Below are 17297 nucleotides of genomic sequence, written 5' to 3' on the forward strand. Positions count from 1 at the left end.
AGGTCAGTGGTTCTCAAACTTGAACATGTCCCAGAATTGCCTGGAAGGCTTGTTAAAACACACATCATTGGGCCTGGATCCCGATAGTCTGTGTTGTTTCAGAAGGTCTGGGGAAGAGGATTGGAATTTCTCTTCCTAGCAGGTTTTCTAAGTGATACTGATTTAGGTACCACACTTTGGGAATTACTGGGCTAGACTGTCACAGCCACAGTGCTTTAGAAAACTGGGGCCACCATCTTATTTTTTAATAATTTTTTTTCAACTTGGCTTTTCAGAAAAACAGGGTTTATTTTTGCTTTTGAATTTGTTTTGGCCTGAAATGTTCAAGCTGTTGGATACATAAGAGAGCCAACTCACTGATAATTGATCATGTAAAATTCTGTCTTATCTGGGGCCATATTAACCAGGAATTAGAAGCCTCAGAACCTAAAACTGAGGGAAAGGATCATGAATTGGTGTCTTCAAATTTGGCGATAGTCTCCTTTAACTTGAAAACCTGGGTGGCTACCACTCTTGTTCTTCCATCTTCCCCACCCCCATTGAGAACCACTGATTTATAACTTTCAAAGCTTTTCCACTTGATTTTAAAGAGTAATTAATGACTTCAAAAACTAATGGTTCTGTTCATCATTCTATGTATGTAGGCTGAGAAAATATTATCCCAATGTACAGACACAAGAAGAGTCTTAAAGAGAATTTCACCCTTGTCTCATTTCTGCTCTTGCCAAGATTTTAATAATTTGCCAGAAAAGATTAATGTTCCAGCTTCAGAAGTTTCCCTTGACATATATGATAGGAACACTATTAGACTGATCATTAAATTTATACAACCAATTTAAAGCAAATTGCCACATAATTAGAGTTCGTTAAAATGAGCCAATCAGCCCAACTTACTTCTCTATTGGTAAATTATGGATTCTGCTTGAATATTCATTCTATATGATTGATCAAATTTCTCTTCCTTTTATCGTGTTCTTACAATCGACTTTATATAAAGTGACTTCCAGCTACAGATTCAGCAAATGAGGAGAAAATAAGCTTCATTTTTCTGGTTTCCTTCAAGTGCAAGAAGAGAAAACCCCAAGAACTGTACTTTCTATTGAATTGAGAAGAGAGATGTGTAATAAGGAAAGAATTTTGTGCAACAATAGCAGCAGTGCCACATAGCTGACCGGCTGGAGCCTGGCCCAGCTGCGCCCGACAGCCCTCCCTTCCAGAGAGAAGCCAGCGTGGCTGAACAGGGGAGCCCTGACAGAGCATTCACAGAGCCTCCACCCATTATACCAGCCATCTCCTTCTGTAGCAGAATTTATGTGTTTATGAAACTTTTGCTCTCCACCCACCCTCTCCAAATCTTACCTTTTGAAACAGTTTTGTGGCTATCACGTGAGAAATTTAGTATATTGGGTCCACCCAAGCTATTCTTGGATTTAAATGAAAAAATAAGTTGCCTTTATTTCCTTGGGGAATTAATTTTACTCCAAAGTTGAGGGTTATGCATTGACACTTTATCAGAGAGAAAGAAAGAGAACGCAAGAGAGAGACAGAGGCTGAGAGACCAAGAGACAGATGGACAGACAGACAGAGAGAATGGGAGAGGAGAGAGAGGCCATTCTGAGACCAACATTTCCACATTTCCTTCCTGGTTGCTATTTAAAGCACTTATTCTGAGTCGGAGAAAATGTAATATATAGTTCCTTCATGTGTTTAAGTGAAGGACCTCATGAGTCATGTGGATTTCTCTACAGCCTAAGTGGTTATTATGTTGACCCAAGGGTGTGCCATTTTGTGGACACTTCATCTATGTGTCCTTGCCTACTTGTAGCGAGCAAGCTCAGTTCTGTAAGACATTGATTAGAGGGACAATGGGAGTTGTTATCTACTGGGGTTTGCATACAGCATAAAGCTCCAACTAGTGTTCACATAATTGAAGATGCTGAGCTTTTAGACTTGATTGTGATTTGGGTTTGGAACTTCTGATTCTAGCTCAGGCTCTCATCTCAAAAAGACTAAGACTGCTCCTTATCCTGAACTATTCCTCTCAGGAGCAACACTAACCATGAATCTTGGAGACTGCAAACCTCCTTTTTAACTACAACAATCTCATTTTTAGTGTTCCCCAAACTGATGTACTCCATCTGCTCCCCTGGTTTACCACTGGATTTCAACTTTACAAAGATTTTACTAAGTGAAATGGCGGTGGGGGATGGAGATGGCCGAGAGTTAGTGCAGCTCTGAGCTGAACAGTGAGGGAAGCTGCTGTGCTTTCTCACCAGCTGTTATACATCAAGAGGAGACAGGCTTCTGTAACCCTTTCCTGGAACACGAGTGCAAAACAAAAGCCAGACGTTCAGTTTTAATGAAGATTGTGCTGTGAAAACATGCACACAACGTAACACCTCTTTCCCACTGAGGTGTAGGTTAGGAAAACACCAATCCGAAATATATAAAGAAAAAGGCTAGGGCTAGACTTGCTCCTGGTCAAATCTCAGAAGTGTAGTCAAATGTGCTGTCCTTAAGAGTTAAGTGCAGGGCACCTCCCAGGAAATGACAAATGGTTCCACAGCCCAAGTTTGGCTCATTCCCCTGCCCCCAATATCCATCCAGACTTCCAGACTTCAAATAGTTCGAAAGAGTGTTTGGTTTGAAATAATTCCTGAGGTTTAGTTTGCCTCGCAAACCACATTCTTTTTACCCTCCTCCCCCAGCCCAGTTTAAAAAAGAAAAAATGAGGGAAAGGAAAAATAGCTTGGCGTTCTGATGATAGACTTGCTTAAAATTGTCCACGTTGCTTGCTGAGGAAAAAAAAAAAATCTAAAGTATATGACTTCTTCTGTAGTTGCTAAAATGTTTGTCTTCAATTAGAGATACTCGTCTTCGATATTTATACTTTCTTATAGCTGGAATTCTTACTGTAGTTTTTATTTTGAAATTTTCCATTTTAGCAACTTAATTCCATTTTAGCCCTACCCCCACGAAGACATCAACTTTTCTGTGAAACCCAAGGTTTCTGAATATACTAAAACCATTAAATCAGTGTCCATGAGTTTATTTGTTTTTATCCTGCAGATGCCTGGGGTCCACCGTTAAAAATTCTCATTCAGTAGGTCTGATTTGGGGCCTTAAACAGTGTAATTAGTCCTCCAGTGATTTTAATGCTAAGCTTGGCTTGGAAAACACTCCTACATAGTGTATCCACCCACCCACCCCCACACACATGCACTAATGCACACATTACTCCCACTTAATGACTAGCATCAGAGAAGAACAGTCGGCAGTAAGAGTTATATTTGTAATTCTATTGCAGATGATATCCTATTTTTTTTCTCTATTGCTAAACTTCTTGAAAAAGTGGCCAGTCTGCCCTCAATATTCCTACTTCGTAACCCTGTCACCCACTTATACTGTGCACAATCTAGCTTTCCTTTTAATAATTCTTAGATCAGTGACCTCTTAATCATAAAATTCAAGTCTTCTTCAGTCCCCTGCTTCTGAGGCACATTTCCAGCCATAGTTCTTGACCACATTCACCCTCTTGAGGCCCCTTCCTCCTTTGGAGTAGGGAGCTCTGCACTCCCTCAGGTCTCTTCCTGTCTCTTTCTTTGTTCTTTCTCTGAATCTTAATGTTCTTTCTGCTGAAAAAAATCCCCTTGGTTCTTTTGTTTTTCATCAATTTACAACTTCTCCTCTGGCAAGTTTGTTCAACCCCACTGAAGCTCTCTTTACAATTACAGAATGTCATGGAAGTGACAGTGCGTGACTTCCATAGTAAGACAGCAGAAGTCTTGCAGCTTCTGCTTTAGTCTCTTAGAACACTCTGCAGGAGCCAAATAACTACCTCCTCTGAATCAGGAGGTTCCCAAATAGATCTCTCTATTCCTGACCTCTCTCCCAGCCTCCATTTCTCTCCTTTTATAGTTTGCAAGATTCCATCTGGCTCTTCCTCTGTAACAAAGTAACATGTTCAAATAAAAATTAATCTTGCCTCCCAAACCCAGTGCTCAGCTGGTGTTTTGTGATTCTGTAAATATTAGCTCAATGTTGATACTTCCACCCAAATAGTTCCAACTCAGGCTCCTCTTTGCTGGTCCTATTGCCAGACTATAAAATGCTGTTTGATTTTAAATATAGGAAAGATTTTTGAGGACAAGAGTATTCAAAGGTTCAAAATGCTCACGATGAGACTTGAACCATCCTTGAAGAACAGAAAGGATTTAGGTAAATCAAAGGAGAGATGGGATGGAATCAGGTAAGAAGATCAACATGTGCAGTTGTCCAGATGCAGGAATAAGTATGACATGTGCAGGTATTCTTATATCTTAAAGATATAAGAATATCTTTAATTAAAGTTGTGTGTTTATTAGTCTCCAAAAGTAATGCCCTAATCAATAATGCTTCTAGGTAAGCGTTCTCTTGGGTAGACCCATCCTCCTGAATCTCAGTTGCCACTGAAGTTCTCTTTATGATTATAGAATATCATGAAAGTGACACTGCATGACTTCCATGGCTAAGACAGCAGAAGTCTTGCAGCTTCTGCTTTAGTCTCTTAGAACACTCTGCAGGAGCCAAATAAGAAATTCGACTGCTGTGCTGGAGATGCCACATGGAGGCATTTCTGTCAACAGGCCCAGCTGAGCCCATCTCTGCTAAGGCAACAGATATATGAACAAAGCCATCTTAGACCAGTTGGACATGACCAGCTGCCAGCTGAACCCTGAGTGACCTCAGTTCATACAAAGTAGAACAAGATAATCACCCAGTTAAGCCCTACTTGAATTCCTGATCCATAAATCAAAAGTTTTAAGCCACTAAGTTTTGAGCTAGTTTGTTAGGCAGTAAAAGATAACCAAAGCACAAAGGCAAATTTTGTTGAGTAGTTGAAAATAAGATTAAATATGTATGATGGTTCCGAATTATGGAGAGCCTTGGAAACATCAAGCAGAGAGGCACTTCTTGCTGATATAAGATAATAGGGACTTAATGAGTGCTTTTGAATAGTAGAATAATAATCATTGCATTGTATGAAAGGTAGTTTGGAAGATATACCCAAAATCCATAGACAAATGCCAAGCTTTGGGCAATTTTATGTAGATGATCTCCGGTCCAAACTTGGCTTTGTGGATATTGAGAAAGTCATTAACTTGAGCTTGCTACTAACTCAAGGGATTGTTGTGATGACTAAATGGGTCATAATATAATAGTACTTTCAAAAACAGCTAGAAAGCTGGAACAGTAATCTGGGTGTAGTGTGACACATTCTTTATTTAGGATAATTGATTTGGTCTATCTCTACCCTTATTTCCAGTCACATTCTGATTCATAATTTGTGCTCTAGCCATGCTAACTGGGGAGGGTGGATGCAACATGCCATACCTTTTCTAAACTCCAATATTCTGTTCTTGCCATGTCCCCTACCTCTAGATCTTTTTCTTCTTATCCACCATGACATTCCAATTCATCTTTCAAGATTCAGCTAGGGTTTTGATTCTTGTAAACTTTTATTGATTTTCATCATTTGAATTAACTGCTTGTTTATTGGGGCCTCCACTATATACTATACTCTAATTATTTCATTACTCTATAATAATCTATGGTATTAAATACAATAGCATTTGTTGGTTTTCATATTTATCTTTTCAGTGGTAGTACGTACTGAGTGACTTTGATTACCCTGCACACAATAGGGTCTCAACAAATGTTTTTAATTTTCTTTTTATCAACTAGAACATTAGGGGTAGTGACATAAGAAAGATTGAAACAAGTGGCATCCTGCAAGGGGCGAGGGGAAGGACTTTATGATTAACTGGATTTAGACAATGCAGATTATGGGAGAGTCTTATGATCCTGAAGTTTCAAATGTGTGCAACTAGTAGAACATGATTGTACAAAGAGACTCAGGAAAAATAATTATTCTGGATATAATGGAAAAATTTGGGGCAGCCTAGATATGAATTTATAGACTTGAAAAAATGGCAGAACATCCAAATTGAAATATCCAGAATTAGTTGTCTGCATAAGGCTAACATTGAGTTCATAGAACAAGAACCAACCTTTAGCAGTAGTGATATGGTTATCTCTTTGATAAAAGATCTTTACTGAGGAAATGTAGAGAGAGAAGAGGAGGCTTATCTATAGGGACCAAGAGAAAAAAAAGAAGTTATAGAGGGAAACTGTAATAGTCATCATTAAGAAGACTACCAATGGTGATGTCACAGAAGCTAGGACAATTGCCTGCTAGTCAGCAACAGATGGATGTCCTGCCTTATCTCAAACATACAATGTGCAAATCTAAATTCAAATTCAGAAGCTTGCCTTTCCTTCCTCCATCTCTGTTCATGTCACCACCATCCACTAAATGTTCCAAAGGACAATTGGGAATCTTCACACTTTTTTTCTTTTATCTGACAGTCTTCTCAACAAATTCTATGAGCCTGTTCTTGAAATATATAACTCTTCTCCTCCTTCTCCTGTTCAACCCACCAGGATGTTATGTGATGCAATTGTTTTGTAACTGCCTGCCTCCAATCACAACTCCCTATGATCCATCTTTCTCACTGCCAGAATCGAAGTTCTAAAACACAAATTAAAGCACAGAAATGCCATGCTAAGAATCCCGCAATAATTCTCCATCCCTTCAAGATAAACTTTGTCCTCCTTGACATTCTTTATCATAAGAAGCCCCCATGTTCCAGCTATGGGAAATTATATGCAAGAATTTCAGACACAATATACCTAAAAAGGAATTCATTTGTTTTTCAAACTCAAAAACACTCTTCAGCCAAGGTTTTCTAACTCAGAAATGTTACCACAAGGCAAAATCCTGGTAGTCATATTTAATTCCTCCTTCTTCCTGATTCTTACATCCCACATGTACCTAATTTTCTTCATCCCCAAAGTTATCACCCCAAGTCCCACTACCATTCATCTCTCAACTGGAAGAGTCTCTTAAAGGGTTGTATTCCACTCACAACCCTTTAAGACCCATTCTTCAGAGCACAGACAGAGGTATCTTTCTAAACAAACTCTGATCATGATTAGAGCTAGAGTTAGAGGATTATGGCTAATGTTTGGTTAGAGTTTAATATTCTTTGGTGGATTCTCACTGATGCTAGGATATATTTCTTAATATGCCTTGATTATCCTCTGGCTTACCTGAAGCATATCTCCATGGATTCAACCCTATCTCAGTGATCCTCCTTCCTTTGGCTAAATGGTACCTCTTTGTTATGGACTGAAGATTTGGGTCCCCACCCCCTCATCCCCCAAATTCAAATGCGATGTATTCAGAGGTGGTGTTTGGGAGATAATTTGGGTTAGATGATGTCATGAGGGTGAGACCTCCATGAAGGGATAAGTCCTTTTAAGAAGAGGAAGAGACACCCCAAGTCTCTCTCTCTCTCTCTCTCTCTCTCTCTCTCTCTCTCTCTCTCTCTCTCTCTCTTCTAGCAAGAAGGCAGCAGTCTGCAAGCCAGGAAGAGGGTTCTCACCAGGAACCAAATCTGTGGGCCCCTTTGATATTAGACTTCCTGGCCTCCAGAACTGTGAGAATCAAATGTCTGTTGTTTAAGCTACCTGGTCTATGGTAGTTTGTTATTGGAGCTCAAACTGACTAAGACATCATTCTAGTTCTGAGTTTGTCATTTCCTTAGAGTCCAGTCTTGTGTCCCATGGCTAGAGTCCCTGCCATGTACTCCCATAGTACCCTACAGATTTCCTGTCAAATGACTCATCACAGTTTATGGTACCAACTTGTTTCATGCCTATCTTTTCTGCTAGACTTTAAGATCAAGAGAGCAGGGATATTCTCACCTTAGATTATCAATGCCTGTCACTGTGCCTGAGACATAGTGGGCACAAAATAAATGTGTAATAAATAAATTTATTCCATCATGTTGTTATGATTTTGCATATTTTTGTGCATTTCCTGCAGTGACAACCTAAAGGAACCTCAATCATCAAGACTCATCATCTTCTCTTGGGGACCCTCCTTAATATTCTCAGGCAAAGTTAGATACCTCTTTTCTGTTTTCCCACAGAAAGACCTTTCTCACATTGTTTCTCTCTCACACATCCCCACTAAATTACGAGCAACCTGAAGGCAATTATCATCTTAAGCATTTTTCTCTTCTCAATGCCCATGATTCAATACATGTGTGCAATAAATGGATAAATGATCCATTTGAGAAAGAGGTAGGTTAAAGTAATATTTCTTCCAAAATTGAGAAATGGAGCTATTCTAACTGTTCAGTGATTTCAGTTGCTCATTACCATATTTGAAAGGTATTATAAATATACAAGAATCAATATTGCATTTTAAAAAAGAGGTATATAAAATAATGGTGTAAATATACTCATTTTACATTTCACATTAGGAAAATACCTTCAGTTAATGGTGAAACCATTCTGCCAATTCCTAAAGCATGTTCACTACAGTACATATTTTAGCCCGCTCTTTATTTTAAAAAACAATTTTTAGGTAGTGCACATTTCTTAATGCTCTTTGGAAAATCCATCTAAAACATTAAAGACCATACAATTTTAAATTGTGTCATAAGATTCCACTATCCTTTCAAGATTACTTTTCTATTTTTATTTATTTGAACTACCACTATCATCTTCTGACTGTACTTTGTACAAATATTTTGGAGATAAAGTTTATAGAAGGAAAAGATTAAAGTTCCCAGAATCAGTGAATTGTACTATTTCAGATCTTTGCCATTGACTTGTCACAAGTCATTGATGGAAGCACTTTGTGTCTCTGGAATGACTCCATTAGGCCTTACATGAAGTGTAGCAATCAAGACTGTAAAAATATACCAAATGGTCTCTTAAGGCTCTTCTTGCTCCCTGCTCCTGCTATGGGCTTTCATAGCTGCCTCAGCTTTATCCAGCTTGAAGAACATTTTGTATTATTTGGGACAATTATAGATGGCTCACATTGAGTTGCCATATTATTTTTTAAAATACATTTTTATTGATTTCAGAGAGGAAAGTAGAGGGAAAGAGTAATGGAAACACACATGCTTATGCACACACACATACACTCACTCAGACTGGGACAACTGAGATGCACCTCTTCACCTCACATGCACATCTATGGAGAGATTCCATTTAGACATGAGAACAGTGAACTCCATACGGACAGCTGTAATGGCCAAGAATCAATTATTTTCTCATTATCATTTGTAATAAAATGATGTCAAAAGAAAAGACATTCTTCAAGGATGTGCTGTATATCCCCTCCTCAGATAGTCCTTCTTCTCTTTCATGTTAAATGAGTACCAACTCTGCCTCCAACCACAGTAGGTGCTATTGACACAGAGCTGAATAAAACAGGCGAGGTCCCAGCCCTCATGGGACATACCTGAGAGAGCAGTGACACTATTGACATTTGAGATGGATAATTATGTGTTACAGAATCTGTTCTGTGTATGTAGGATAGTTAGTAGCATCCCTGACCTCTATCCAATAGTACACTACTCACCCTCCTGTTGTGACTGCAAAACACTCTCTCCAGATATTGCCAAATGTCTCCTCAGGGCAAAAATCACTCTGGGTTGAGAACCACTATTTTAGAGGGAATTATAACAGAAATTATTTTCAATTAGAAATCATGATAAATGTCACCTGCCTCTTCACATGTTGTACCATCTCCAGAGAAAGGGTCTTCCTTTTCTTTCTGGCTGGTGAATTCTTCCAAGATTAGTTTCAATGTCCCTTCCTCTACTCAACTTTTCCAAGAAAAATCTACCCCTTGCTCTTTGATCCTCCTTGTGGAGTCCATTAGACTTTCTTAATACATTGTTCACTGAATAAATTCAAAATATCTTTGTTTTATTGTGAGATCAGATATCTTTGTTCTGATCAGATATCATCATCAACCCGAAACCTGTTGCTTGATTGTAATGCTTATCTCAAAGACCGTGGGGAATTATCTCTATAATCTTAAAAGCATTATATGTTTTCATATTAATAATTTATTGCCTCTTTAATTTAGTGTAGTTGGTATATGATCTTATATTGGTTCTATTCATTTCAGATTTACAATATAGTAATCTGACATTTTTATACCTCACTAGTACTATGTGATCACCTCACAAATTCTAAGTAATCATCTGCCACTAGATGATACCACAATATTCTTGACTATATTCCCCTTCCCTTTTTCACCTGTCTGCTCACCCCCACCCTTCTGGGTTTCACTTATATGTGGAATCTAAAAAACAAACAACCAAAACAAAAATAAACTCCTAGAAACAGAGATCAATATGCCTTTAATTTTCATGTACTAATGCACCGTTCTCTCCCGTTAAAGTAACTCCTCCCCATTAGTGAATTGCCCCTACTTCAAATGTTAGTGGACAAAAGATTTCAGTATATACAGATTTGGTTTTTTATATTTTTTTCCAACCACTAGAATCTTAATTTCAATATATAAGAATTATGAGTCACTCCTATTGGGAATAATTAGGAAAAAGAATGGGTGTTAGGAATAAAAGTAAAGCAAAGCAGATGGTGTGGCAGTAACCGAGGGTTTTGCCCTGAGGCTTTAGGAAATAAGGGAATTTGAGGATACATAAGCCAGGGCCTTAGAATGGCACTCCTGCAGCTGCTAGGAAGAAGGGAAGTGATGTCTGTGCACTAGGGGCCTGATGGTATGTGCTCTGGGGAGTTACCTCTGAGACTAAGGATGCAGGAGTCAACAATTCCAAGACCTGAAATCAGAAAGGTATTGTGAATTTGGATGGAGAACCAGCTACAGGGGGGAAATCCTTTCATATGTATATTACCTTCAGCAAAGCAAAGCAAATTTATGGGTGTTTCATTGAAATGGCAGGGGAGAGAGACCCTGAGAAATTTCTATTGAGCAAAAGGTAAATGGAAAGCAATTGTACCATAACCATTATTAGTAATTTAAGACATGAAAAATGTCACCGATGCTCTCCTTATTTAGCATGCTGTCTTGAGGGTTCTACTTTAGAGATTACACGGAGATTTATAAGGGTTTGCATTCAGGCCCTCTATTACCTTATTTCCCCCATAAAAATGTTAAGTAGCTTAAACTGAATTATCTACTTATCCCCACAATTGGGAAGGAGCTACTATATTTGTGGCATTTTCTGAGCTTGGAATCTATCCCTGTATCTGTCTCTGCCTTTGCACCTGGGACATCATTGGAACACCATCATTGTATTATACATGGAGCATGCAATCCAAAACAGGACATGGAGATTCTGAGAGAAAAGTGCAGAGTGGGGCCACAGAAATGGATTAGGAGGCAGGCAACAATAGGAAGTCAGAAGCAGGGAAAGCATGTGTTGAGCCAAGCCAGGATGGCCATCAGTGAGACAGTGCAAGAAGGAATGCAGGTGTTGCATCAGGTGCTGGGATATAGAGCCCCAGGGAAACACGATTGCAGACCCAAGCCACACTAACAGACATGCATATCGAGGCAGGGTGTTGAAGTGTAGGGGCAGGACTCTGGTCTCCTTGGTGTCAGGAAAGGGCGATAAAGGGAAGGTTGCCAAGATTATGTTTCAGACCTAGTTTTCAATATCGTATCTTGCATAGACAGGTTTGTTGAGTGAGTAAATGAATGAATGAATGAATGAATGAATAAGTGAATAAAATGAATAAAGTCAATCATAGAGGAAACAGGCCCATTATCAAAAGAGGAACTCAAGTTCAAGAAAATGGAAGATATAATCTAAGAATGGGCATACAATTTAGATTGGGTTTCAGATAAACAAAACAAAAAAAACAAAAAACAAAAAACAAACAAACAAAAAGAACAGGGTCACAGAGTGAAATCCAATGAGTGGCAGTTAGAAAATGCTACAATTGGAGCTTCTTCAATTCATGGTACTCAAGGACAGGGCCCATTTCCAGTCTGTGAAGGACTGGACCTACAGGTGCGCCTAAGGGGCCACAGTTGTAAAACCAGGACTCTGCTAGAAAGCCCAGCAGGGATTCACAGGCAGAAACAATGACTTCTTTGGGGTTGTAGTCCAGCATCCTGCACATCCTGAAATGGGAAAATCTATTTTCTTACTAAGCTTCTTGGGTGCTTCGGAAGGAAAGTCCATTTCTTAAGGCTCCAGAGTGCCATTTTTATTCCTGTATCCAAGGGTGACATGGGAACTACAGGGAATAAAAGCATGTATCTGTGATGCCAATATGTAAATAAAATGTTTGAAAACATCTTCTGAGGGTTGGGGGTGGAGAGGCATTTTCTAGAATGAGTAATGAATGGATTTGCAGTTCACCTTGACTCTTTCCTGTCTTACCTGAATTATTTAATTACCTAGGGAGCTCCACACCAGGTCCGCAGAGTGGTGAACTCCAAAGCACTGTAACAGGGAGAGGTTAATTGGTCCATAGAGGAGCCAAGGCTAAAATCCAGACTTCATCAGCCCTGAGTTGTAATCATTGGGGCAATAACACTTAGCTTTCTCGAAGACTTCATGTATAGCCTTCAGAACACATTTTCCACTGTAAGCTTAAGTAGAGTTTGAATCAACAAAAAGGAATGAAAACTGTCTTTCTTTGCTGTTATAAATACTGTAAATAAAGAACAATTAATAGTCTTTCAGAATGTTCTCTTTGAACCAAGGAGAATCAAGAAAAGAAGCAATGAGTTAACATACATATTAGAGAGAGAGCAAAAAAGGATTTGAAGGGTTTTGGGTTTGTTTTCTGTTTGTTTGTTTTTTGTTTGTTTATTTGTTTTTTGAGTAAAGAAGAATAAAGAAAAGGAGTTATTATTTTTAACTGGCCTCTCCCACTTTTTTCATCTTGTCCTGCTCACATTTCTTCTCCATGATGTTAAGTTTAGATAGATCTCAGGTTTACCCGTTTCTCAGTACTAAATCACCTGGAAGACTGTTAAAACACAGATTGCTACTAACCCAAAGAGTTTCTGATTCAGTAGATCTGAGAAGGGCATGTGATTTGTATTTTTAACAGATTCAAAGGTGATGCTGGTATCACTGGTCCAGGGACCACACATTGAGAACTGAACCACTCACCTAGAAGAAACTATTAACTTTTCTGAGCCTAAATTTTCTCCTCTATAAAATAATAACTAATATTCAGGCTGTTATAGAGATTAAATATTGTAAAATATTCCAGACAAATGCTTAATGCTATTTTAATGTAAAGAAAAGAGCAAGAGACTGGGAATCAGGAGATGCCAGGTATATCATAAGCTACTTTATTACCTCTCTAGGCATGTTGACTCATTTATGAAATGTATTACTTCATGCAACTAAAACTGAGTACCTGCTATGTGCCTGATACTGGCCAGAATTCAGAAATATGATAGGAAAACAAACTCTGATTCCACACATTTCTAATTATGATTTGGATGACATCTAAATGGTCTTCCAACTCTAAAATTTTGTGACTTAAAATTAATAAAATTAGCATTTTTTAATTATTCAATCATTTCGTTCTTCATAACTCTGACTCAATTAAATAAAATCTTTATGTGATATCAAAAAAGAATTATTCTATATTGGGTGAGTTGGATAAAATATGTTCACATATTATTCAAGTAAACTTCATTTGTTAATTGTCACTCTCACCTATCAATCAAAAGAAAAATTTAAGTCTGTGGGTTAAAGGGTAAACCATCAATGAAAAAAATATCCAGAATTTACAGTTAAGTTCTATAGTCTCCAGTTCTGTCATGCCAAATCAGTATTCATTTATTGAGTAAATACTTGTTAAATATCTATTACTCAGCAGGCACTATGCCCAGATCTAGGGTTGGAAATGTGAATAACGTAGGCATCGTCTCTGCTATTAAAGACCTCACATTCAATTGAAGTCAGTCAATGAGCAATTAGCTCCGTTAATTAATTCATCAATTATCATTGTGATAGATCCTAGATATTAGGAGTACAAGGTACTTTGAAAATGTACAATAGGTGAATTTGCCTCATTCTAGGAAGCCTAGGAAGCCTCAGACAAATCACTTCATCTCTCAAAGCCTCAGGCTTATAAAATTGGGAAAAATAAAATAAAATAATAAAGTCTAGATAATTGTTGGAGGTTTGAGGTAATTTATGTAAAAATTTTGGCACAGTGCTCAGTACACTATATAATAGGTAGTTATGATGTCACATTAACTAACTAAAGGATTGTTCATGCAAGTAGAGAATGCCAAAGGTCAAAAGCAAATTTTAAATCCTAAAGAATTCATCAGTAATACCATTAACTTAATTTTCTAAGTTTTTTTAAAAAGATGAAATATAAATTATATAATTCTAAATACGGTATCACATACAATTAGATCTTTATAATTCTTCTTCTATAGTAATTAATATAGGAACCAAAGAGAATGTTTCTTGATTCAATTTAATAAATGAGTCCATCAATAACCAACACCCAGAATCTTTTTTGCAACTGAGGTAAAGTCTTCTTATGTCTTCAAGTCACTTGAAAAGAATTGAAAAAATATGAGCCTGGAAACCAAGCCAACCAACCTTCTAATAAGTCAGAATGAACTTTGGAATGCATCAGCATTCCATTGCTTGAAAATTTAAGGATGGGTTTGGAACAAGCTGAAGAAATGTAATCAGCATCTTCTCAAATAAAAAGGTGCACTTAATTTAAAGCTGGAATTTGTGTACCCTCATAGATTCCCTCTGAAATATGGACAATTGACTATGGAATAGTCAATAACAAGATACCACAAAACAATTATAGCCATATATTCAGTATGAGTACAAGAATACTCAAGTGGTTATTTCATATTTCTAAACTTGAAAAATGGGGCACTAAATCCCAAATTAATTCTCCCAGATTCAACTGAGATCCATAAGCTATTAGATAAGTAGATTCTGGACCTCCAAAAAAAATTGATCATTCACTACCAAGTTAAAAGAAAAGGTTGCAAGCACTTACGTGTTCCTTGTTTCAATACTTAAAAGCAAATGAGGAGGAGAATATCGAAGGAAACCTCAAGGTGAACATTTCAATGGAAGTCTTTAAAATGGGGTATGATTAAACATCTGCTTTCAATTATCTCATTTAACAGGCAAAATTCTCTTCCTTATTAACCTCAACATCATCCTTACATGATACCCCAGCTTTTTCTTGACTTCTGTTATACAGTCGTGTGCCAGAAACCAAAGTGTTGGCCTACCACTGATGGTATGCACAATGGTGGTCCCATAAGATTACAACGAAAACTAGATCTGGGGTGGTAAGCACACAACGAAGTATATTGATATTGAATAATATTGGTAAACATTTGAAATGTATATATCATTAACCAATGTTACCTGAATAAGTTCTATTTTTTTATAAAAAGGCTATAATGGAGCTAAAAATTCCTATCACCTTGTGATGTAGCTGTTACAACACTGTAGTGCAATGCATGACTTAGCGAGTTTGTGGTGATGCGTGTGTAAACAAACCGATTGTGCTTCCAGTTGTATAAAAGTATAGCTAGGACCTGCAATTACAGTGGCGGGCTGTACCACCTACTAGTAGATTTGCATAAGTGCACTCTATGATGTTCACACAACCATGAAATCACCTACCGCATTTCTCAGATGTGTTTATTACCTCGCTTCTCCACTTCCTCTCAGCTGAATTCCATCCCATCGAAACCATCCTCATTAGGGTCACCAGTGACCTCCACAGTGCTAATTTATGTAACCTTTTTAGCCTTCTCTGACACGCAAACTTTTCAGCGCCCAGAAAACTATGCTCTCCTTCCACAGACAACCTTTATCTTGCCCTAGTAATGGAGACACTGGTTTCCTTCCATGCTCATGTCACTGTTGCTTCTTAGGCACCTTTATATTTTCTTCTTCTGTTCATAGATGACTTGATGGAGCATTTCAAGGTTTTATTCTGGGTTTCAGTATTGTCTATTTCCATACACACATACAACCTGAAATGTTTCCTCCACTCCAATGACTTCAGTTATCTGATGACTTCTTATCCATAAATCTAGGCCAAGTATATACGTTTTGGGCTTCAAGCTTAAATATCTAATCATCTGCAAAACCTGTCCATTTAATGGTCTACCGACACCCCAACTCAACATACCCAGATTTGACTTTATTTTCCTCCTCTCCTGTACTCCCTCAAATGTTTCCCACCTGGATGGACAATAATACCTGCGGGCAGCCGGTTGCTATGGCCAGAAACCTGGCGATGCTCCTCTAGTCTTCTTTCTCCCTCAGTTGCCACAAACAAACTTCAGAGTCTTTTTCTTCTACTTCTGAAATATTTCTAAAGCCCACCAACGTCTCTCCAACCCCACCAAACACTACCCCACTTCAGACCACCATGCCATCATTGTTTTCCTTCAGAATTACTGCTCCTAACTGGTTTCTGTCTCTGCTGTGTTCCCCTTCTAATTATTTCTAGACACTGAAGCCACAGTCATCTTTCTAAAAGCACTCTCTCATTACATAATTTCTGTGCTTAACATCATGCAAACACTCCCCATAACATAGTTAAGAAAACACAAGGCCCAGAATATAGTTTAAAAGATGCTGTTTGATTTGATCCCTGCTAAACCCACCATGCTCATTTCTAGTTCCTTCCTCTGTTCTCCCCCTTCCCTCCACAATCTCACGTGCTGAGACTTTCATTCCTCAGACCTGCCCAATAGTTTCATGCCTCTGTTCCTGGATTTGTCTCCATCTCTTCTAAATCCTGTTCACATGTAAGGCTTGAGCTTATGGCACCCTCCAGGAAGCCCTCCTTGATCCCAGCCACCTAAATCTAGATTAGCTGTTCATCTTAAATCCTCTCATGAATACATAAGCTCCCTGTACTCCCATCGCAGTACTCCCCACACTTTTTTTCTATCCTCCAACAGAGTAGAAGCCTTGTGAGGGCAATGATCACATCTTTCTGTTCCACAGTCATACACCCAGTAATTGGCACACTAAATATTATTTAAATGAACCATATTTACATAAAGAGATATAATATGGTCTCAGTTAAATAATCAGCAAGAACTGAATAACCCAACTGCCATGATGTAGGAATTTCCATGTTTTTTTCGAAGAAATATCACACAGCCCTCAAAACTTTTCAGATACCATCTTAATTGCTAATATCTACTCAGCAATTGTTTGACAACCAAATTAGCTAAGAGCTGGAACTAGAATGAGATAGTGTGTGGTATTAATGCTTTCCACAGAGTGGATCCTTAATGAGTGTTTGAAAGGAGACGTCAGTCAGATGCGTACTTTGATCAAAGAAAGGAACGGAAGTATAAAACAATATGGCTCTTGCAGGCTGTTCTGCATACCTTTAGCAGTCAA

This window comes from Pipistrellus hanaki, assembly GCF_964339955.1.
Source record: "Pipistrellus hanaki genome assembly, chromosome: 10".
Taxonomy (NCBI): Eukaryota; Metazoa; Chordata; class Mammalia; order Chiroptera; family Vespertilionidae; genus Pipistrellus; species Pipistrellus hanaki.